This window comes from Pseudophryne corroboree, chromosome 2 (assembly GCF_028390025.1).
Source record: "Pseudophryne corroboree isolate aPseCor3 chromosome 2, aPseCor3.hap2, whole genome shotgun sequence".
Taxonomy (NCBI): Eukaryota; Metazoa; Chordata; class Amphibia; order Anura; family Myobatrachidae; genus Pseudophryne; species Pseudophryne corroboree.
The window spans coordinates 84,574,331-84,581,001 of NC_086445.1; positions in this window are offsets into that span (position 1 = coordinate 84,574,331).

Here is a 6,671-nt window from a genome sequence, read left to right on the forward strand (position 1 = left end):
AAGAAATTCCATTTGTACATACAGCAGTCTTTTAAGAACAGGCCGTTTTACAATACTGCACTCACATAGTAACCAGGGTTGCCATCAGAAATTGTGGGACCCGGGACTGAGAAAATAGGCAGGCCCCCCTGTACCTGGGGCACAGGGCAGCAAGGCCTGGACCAAGGAGAAGTTCAGGACAGGGAGGGCTGGACCTATCGGGGAAGGGGATGAGTGGGGGGGGGGGGTGCGCAGGGATGGCTAGACATGATGGGGGGTGGCACAGAGCAGGGAAAGATAGATCTTAATAGAGGGGCACAGGGCAAAAATGACTGGACTTTGGGGTGCACAGGGCAGGAAAGGCTGTACCTTGGTAAGGGGGGGGGGCCACAGGACAGGGATAGCTGAAACCTTAATAGAGGGGCACAGGGCAAGAAAGACTGGACTTGGGGTGCACAGGGCAGGGAAGGCCATACCTTGGTGTGGGGGGAGATGGGGGGGACAAAGGACAGGGAAGGCTGGACCTGGGGGGCACAGGGCAAGATGTGCTGGACCTTGGCAGGGTGGTGCAGGTCATCCAATGAGGCTTGCACCTTGTACAGGAAGACCAGCTGATGGTGGGAGATAGCCATCGCTGCTGTTACTTTCGCTACCTCTTAGGACACCAAGTTGGTTGCAGATCATAGACCAGCAGCCAGCCATTGCATGGAGAGACAGTGGCGGCATTTAAAATTTGGTGCCGTACGTCAGCCAATCGCATCTCACAGAAAGGCAGCCAATGGTGGCCAATGGCAGTTATAGTATAGTATGTAGCAGCAGATTAAAGATCCATAAGATAGTATAGCACCAATGCACTGACCATGTGCCAAAGCAGTGAATGACCAGGTGTATAAAATATGATGCACACCAATGGATATAATGGGTAGCTATCATCTGTATATTTGCCTGAGTCAAAGATGCCCAAATTAGTGGTAATCCACAATGAGCAGATCCTTTAGTAATGGAAATGAAGGAAACAGTGTAAAGATACCTCAATATTCCTGGAAGTTCTTTAATGCCCCCGGACAGTCAGCCATGCATTTCGCCATGAGTGGATTGCTCTGTAAGCAAGCCAGTTGTGGTGAAATGCGCATTAAATCGTACATGTTATACACGTTGAATTTATTGTTAGGTCATTTTCTTCACAGAGTTTAACATATTAAATATATTTTACCTTGTAGAACCATGCAGTTTATAAATCTAGCACATACTGTACCTTTATAATTTAACAGACTCTAGGTGTTTTCACAAGATGTATTTTATTATATTATTTTATAGTGGCATATGAGGTACTCTTTAGTTTTAGTTGATGTGTCTTAAAAGTTTACCAAAGAACTATTACAAAAAGTATTTATGGAGTCACAACAGCAACATAGAAATACAATTATTTGGCATATATCAGGTTTATTAAATGTATTTGGTTGGGTATTACTTGTCGACATTCATCATGTAGACAGTAATGAAATGTGGACATGTCATCCCTGGTGGCCCAGCGGTGACTTACCTTCTCCTGGTGGCTGCAGCAGCATCTTCCCACAGCCTTACCCTTAAGTCAACATTCTGACGAGGAAAACATTTCACCTGTTGACATTTTTATATTGTTGACATACAGTAACTGTTGACATTATGAATGTGAATATTTTTAGTGTTGACCTTCTGACTACATCCCATTATATACATGTAGAAATACTGAACCATTCAAACGAATAACCGGTGGAAAACAGCCGTTACATATAAGGGGATCCGGTTTCTAGGTTGACAGTAACTAGGTCGACCACTATTGGTCGACAGTAACTAGGTCAACAGGGTCTCTAGGTCGACATGTTCTGGATCAAAATGTCGACATGAGTTTTTCACAATTTTTCTCTAACGTCCTAGTGGATGCTGGGACTCCGTCAGGACCATGGGGGGATAGCGGGCTCCGCAGGAGACAGGGCACATCTAAAAAAGCTTTTAGGTCACATGGTGCGTACTGGCTCCTCCCCCTATGACCCTCCTCCAAGCCCCAGTTAGGTTTTTGTGCCCGTCCGAGAGGGTGCAATCTAGGTGGCTCTCCTAAAGAGCTGTTTAGAAAAGTTTTTTTTTAGGTTTCAATCTCAGTGATTCCTGCTGGCAACAGGATCACTGCATCGAGGGACTTAGGGGAGAGATTTCCAACTCACCTGCGTGCAGGATGGATTGGAGTCTTAGGCTACTGGACACTTAGCTCCAGAGGGAGTCGGAACACAGGTCAGCCTGGGGTTCGTCCCGGAGCCGCGCCGCCGATCCCCCTTACAGACGCTGAAGAGACGGCAGAACGGAGGTCCGGAAAGCAGGCGGCAGAAGACTCCTCAGTCTTCTTGAAGGTAGCGCACAGCACGGCAGCTGTGCGCCATTGTTGTCACACGGCTCACTGACTCAGTCACGGAGGGTGCAGGGCGCTGCTGGGGGCGCCCTGGGCAGCAATATAATTACCTTTAGTGGCAAAATAAATACATCACATATAGCCATTAAGGCTATATGTATGTATTTTAACCCAGGCCAGTTTCTTAAAAAACGGGGAAAAGCCCGCCGAAAAAGGGGCGGAGCTTATTCTCCTCAGCACTCAGCGCCATTTTCCTGCTCAGCTCCGCTGGTGAGGAAGGCTCCCAGGTCTCTCCCCTGCACTGCACTACAGAAACAGGGTAACAAAGAGAAGGGGGGCATAAATTGGCGATATTTATATATTAAGAGCGCATATATAGTAAACAACACCTTCTAGGGTTGTTTATATACATTTATAGCGCTTTTGGTGTGTGCTGGCAAACTCTCCCTCTGTCTCCCCAAAGGGCTAGGGGGTCCTGTCTTCGATTAGAGCATTCCCTGTGTGGCTGCTGTGTGTCGGTACGTGTGTGTCGACATGTATGAGGACGATGTTGGTGTGGAGGCAGAGCAATTGCCGATGATGGTAATGTCACCCCCTAGGGAGTCGACACCGGAATGGATGGCTTTAGTTATGGAATTACGTGATAATGTCAGCACATTACAAAAGTCAGTTGACGAAATAAGACGCCCGGCAAACCAGTTAGTACCGGTTCAGGCGTCTCAGACACCGTCAGGGGCTGTAAAACGTCCTTTACCTCAGTCAGTCGACACGGGTACCGACACAGATGAATCTAGTGTCGACGGTGAAGAAACAAACGTATTTTCCAATAGGGCCACACGTTATATGATCACGGCAATGAAGGAGGCTTTGCAGATCTCTGATACTGCTGGTACCTCAAAAAGGGGTATTATGTGGGGGGTGAAAAAACTACCTGTATTTTTTCCAGAATCAGAGGAATTGAATGACGTGTGTGATGAAGCGTGGGTTAACCCCGATAGAAAACTGCTAATTTCCAAGAAGTTATTGGCATTATACCCTTTCCCACCAGAGGTTAGGGCGCGCTGGGAAACACCCCCTAGGGTGGATAAGGCGCTCACACGTTTATCAAAGCAAGTGGCGTTGCCGTCTCCTGATACGGCCGCCCTCAAGGATCCAGCAGATAGGAGGCTGGAAACTACACTGAAGAGTATATACACACATACTGGTGTTATACTGCGACCGGCAATAGCCTCAGCCTGGATGTGCAGTGCTGGGGTAGTGTGGTTGGATTCTCTGACTGAAAATATTGATACCCTGGATAGGGACAGTATTTTATTGACTCTAGAGCAATTAAAGGATGCTTTCCTTTATATGCGAGATGCTCAGAGGGATGTTTGTACTCTAGCATCAAGAGTAAGCGCGATGTCCATATCTGCCAGAAGAAGTTTATGGACGCGACAGTGGTCAGGTGATGCGGATTCCAAGAGGCATATGGAAGTATTGCCATATAAAGGAGAGGAATTGTTTGGGGTCGGTCTTTCGGACCTGGTGGCCACGGCAACTGCCGGCAAATCCACTTTTTTACCTCAGACCCCCTCCCAACAGAAAAAGACACCGTCTTTTCAGCCGCAGTCCTTTCGCTCCTATAAAAAGCGACCAAAAGGACAGTCTTATCTGCCGCGAGGCAGAGGAAAGGGTAAGAAAGGGCAGCAAGCAGCCCCTGCCCAGGAACAGAAGCCCGCCCCGGCTTCTACAAAGCCATCAGCATGACGCTGGGGCTTTACAAGCGGACTCAGGAACGGTGGGGGGTCGACTCAAGATTTTCAGCAATCAATGGGTTCACTCACAAGTGGACCCGTGGGTCCTGCAGATAGTATCTCAGGGTTACATGCTGGAGTTCGAAAGGTCTCCCCCTCGCCGGTTCCTAAAGTCTGCTTTACCAACGTCTCCCTCAGAAAGGACGTCGGTTTTGGAAGCCATTCACAAGCTGTATTCTCAGCAGGTGATAGTCAAGGTACCCCTCCTACAACAGGGAAAGGGGTATTATTCCACACTATTTGTGGTACCGAAACCGGACGGTTCGGTAAGGCCTATTCTAAATCTGAAATCCTTGAACCTGTACATAAAGAAATTCAAGTTCAAGATGGAGTCACTCAGAGCAGTGATAGCGAATCTGGAAGAAGGAGACTTCATGGTGTCCTTGGACATAAAAGATGCTTATCTACATGTCCCGATTTACCCCTCACACCAAGGGTATCTCAGGTTCGTGATACAAGACTGTCATTATCAGTTTCAAACGCTGCCGTTTGGGTTGTCCACGGCCCCTCGGGTCTTTACCAAGGTAATGACCGAAATGATGGTTCTTCTACGAAGAAAAGGCGTATTAATTATCCCTTACTTGGACGATCTCCTGATAAGGGCAAAGTCCAGAGAACAGCTGGAAGTCGGTGTAGCGCTAACACAAGTAGTGCTTCAGCAACACGGGTGGATTCTGAATCTTCCAAAATCTCAATTGACCCCGACAACACATCTGCTGTTCCTGGGCATGATTCTGGACACGGTTCAGAAAAAGGTATTTCTCCCGGAAGAGAAAGCAAGGGAGTTATCCGAACTTGTCAAGAACCTCCTAAAACCAGGAACTGTGTCAGTACATCAATGCACAAGAGTCCTGGGAAAGATGGTGGCTTCGTACGAAGCGATTCCATTTGGCAGATTCCATGCACGAACATTTCAGTGGGATCTGCTGGACAAATGGTCCGGATCGCATCTGCACATGCATCAGCGGATAACACTGTCACCGAGAACAAGGTTGTCTCTCCTGTGGTGGTTGCAGACTGCCCATCTGTTAGTGGGCCGCAGATTCGGCATACAGGACTGGGTCCTGGTGACTACGGATGCCAGCCTACGAAGTTGGGGAGCAGTCACAAAGGGAAGAAACTTCCAGGGCGTGTGGTCAAACCTGGAGACGTCTCTTCACATAAATATACTGGAGCTAAGAGCGATCTACAATGCTCTAAGCCTGGCAAAATCGCTGCTTCAGGGTCAGCCGGTGTTGATCCAGTCCGACAACATCACGGCAGTCACCCACGTAAACCGACAAGGCGGCACGAGAAGCAGGAGTGCAATGGCAGAAGCTGCAAGGATTCTGCGCTGGGCGGAGAATCATGTCGTAGCACTGTCAGCAGTGTTCATCCCGGGAGTGGACAACTGGGAAGCAGATTTCCTCAGCAGACACGACCTTCACCCGGGAGAGTGGGGACTTCATCCAGAAGTTTTCCACATGATTGTGAACCGTTGGGAAAAACCAAAGGTGGACATGATGGCGTCTCGCCTCAACAAAAAATTGGACAGGTATTGCGCCAGGTCAAGAGACCCTCAGGCAATAGCTGTGGACGCTCTGGTAACACCGTGGGTGTACCAGTCAGTGTATGTGTTCCCTCCTCTGCCTCTCATACCAAAGGTACTGAGAATTATACGGAAAAGAGGAGTAAGAACAATACTGGTAGCTCCGGACTGGCCAAGAAGAACTTTGTATCCGGAACTTCAAGAGATGCTCACGGAGGATCCGTGGCCTCTACCTCTAAGAAGGGATCTGCTTCAGCAGGGACCTTGTATGTTCCAAGACTTACCGCGGCTGCGTTTGACGGCATGGCGGTTGAACGCCGGATTCTAAAAGAGAAGGGCATTCCTGAGGAAGTTATTCCTACTTTAATTAAAGCCAGGAAAGAAGTGACCGCACAACATTATCACCGCATTTGGAGAAAATATGTTGCGTGGTGTGAGGCCAAGAAGGCTCCAACGGAAGAATTTCAATTGGGTCGATTCTTACATTTCCTGCAAGCAGGATTGTCTATGGGCCTCAAATTGGGGTCCATTAAAGTTCAAATTTCGGCCTTATCAATTTTCTTCCAGAAGGAATTGGCGTCAGTGCCTGAAGTACAAACTTTTGTCAAAGGTGTACTACATATACAACCCCCAATAGTGCCTCCAGTGGCACCGTGGGATTTGAACGTGGTTCTAAATTTTCTCAAATCTCATTGGTTTGAGCCTTTAAAATCGGTAGATTTAAAATACCTTACATGGAAGGTAACCATGCTGTTGGCCCTGGCTTCAGCCAGGAGAGTTTCGGAGTTGGCAGCTTTGTCATACAAAAGCCCATATCTGATATTCCATTCGGACAGGGCAGAATTGAGGACACGTCCTCAATTTCTCCCTAAGGTGGTTTCGGCATTTCACTTGAACCAGCCTATTGTGGTGCCTGCGGCTACTAGCGACTTGGAGGACTCCAAGTTACTGGACGTTGTCAGAGCATTAAAAATATATATTTCAA